Below are 1,888 nucleotides of genomic sequence, written 5' to 3'. Positions count from 1 at the left end.
GTAAACTGTCTTAAAACCATTTACTGCTATAGAGATTGTTAATATCCTGTTCACTACATCCACTAATGTAAGCTGTCTTAACTCTTCACTGCTATAGAGATTCTTAATATCCTGTTCACTACATCCACTAATGTAAGCTGTCTTAAAACCATTTACTGCTATAGAGATTGTTAATATCCTGTTCACTACATCCACTAATGTAAGCTGTCTTAACTCTTCACTGCCATAGAGATTCTCAATATCCTGTTTACGACATCCACTAATGTAAGCTGTATTAACTTATCACTGCTATAAAGATTGTTAATATCCTGTTCACTACATCCACTAATGTAAGCTGCCTTAAAACCAGTTACTGCTATAGAGATTGTTAATATCCTGTTCACTACATCCACTAATGTAAGCTGTATTAACTATTCACTGCTATAGAGATTCTTAATGTTCTGTTCACTACATCCACTAATGTAAGCTGTCTTAACTCTTCACTGTATTAGAGATTCTTAATATCCTGTTCACGACATCCACTAATGTAAGCTGTATTAACTTATCACTGCTATAGAGATTGTTAATATCCTGTTCACTACATCCACTAATGTAAGCTGTCTTAACTCTTCACTGCTATAGAGATTCTTAATATCCTGTTCACTACATCCACTAATGTAAGCTGTCTTAAAACCATTTACTGCTATAGAGATTGTTAATATCCTGTTCACTACATCCACTAATGTTAGCTGTATTAACTAATCACTGCTATAGAGATTGTTAATATCCTGTTCACTACATCCACTAATGTAAGCTGTCTTAACTCTTCACTGCTATAGAGATTCTTAATATCCTGTTCACTACATCCACTAATGTAAGCTGTATTAACTCATCACTGCTATAGAGATTGTTAATATCCTGTTCACTACATCCACTAACTATAGAGATTGTTAATATCCTATTCACTACATCCACTAATGTAAGCTGTCTTAACTCATCACTGCTATAGAAATTGTTAATATCCTGTTCACTACATCCACTAATGTAAGCTGTCTTAACTCATCACTGCTATAGAGATTGTTAGTATCCTGTTCACTACATCCACTAATGTAAGCTGTATTAACTCTTCACTGCTATAGAGATTGTTAATATCCTGTTCACTACATCCACTAATGTAAGCTGTCTTAACTCATCACTGCTATAGAGATTGTTAATATCATGTTCACTACATCCACTAATGTAAGCTGTCTTAACTTTTCACTGCTATAGAGATTGTTAATATCCTGTTCACTACATCCACTAATGTAAGCTGTCTTAACTCTTCACTGCTATAGAGATTCTTAATATCCTGTTCACTACATCCACTAGTGTAATCTGTCTTAACTCTTCACTGCTATAGATATTGTTAATATCCTGTTCACTACATCCACTAATGTAAGCTGTCTTAACTCATCACTGCTATAGAGATTGTTAATATCCTGTTCACCACATGCACTAACGTAAGCTGTCTTAACTCTTCACTGCTATAGAGATTCTTAATATCCTGTTCACTACATCCACTAATGTAAGCTGTATTAACTCATCACTGCCATAGAGATTGTTAATATCCTGTTCACCACATCCACTAATGTAAGCTGTCTTTACTCATCACTGCTATAGAGATTGTTAATATCCTGTTCACTACATCCACTAACGTAAGCTGTATTAATTCTTCATTGCTATAGAGATTGTTAATATCCTGTTCACTACATCCACTAATGTAAGCTGTCTTAACTCTTCACTGCCATAGAGATTCTTAATATCCTGTTCAGTACATCCACTAACGTAAGCTGTATTAATTCTTCATTGCTATAGAGATTGTTAATATCCTGTTCACTACATCCACTAATGTAAGCTGTCTTAACTCTTC

This window comes from Limulus polyphemus, unplaced genomic scaffold, assembly GCF_000517525.1.
Source record: "Limulus polyphemus unplaced genomic scaffold, Limulus_polyphemus-2.1.2 Scaffold10511, whole genome shotgun sequence".
Taxonomy (NCBI): Eukaryota; Metazoa; Arthropoda; class Merostomata; order Xiphosura; family Limulidae; genus Limulus; species Limulus polyphemus.
This window is presented reverse-complemented; position numbering follows the sequence as displayed.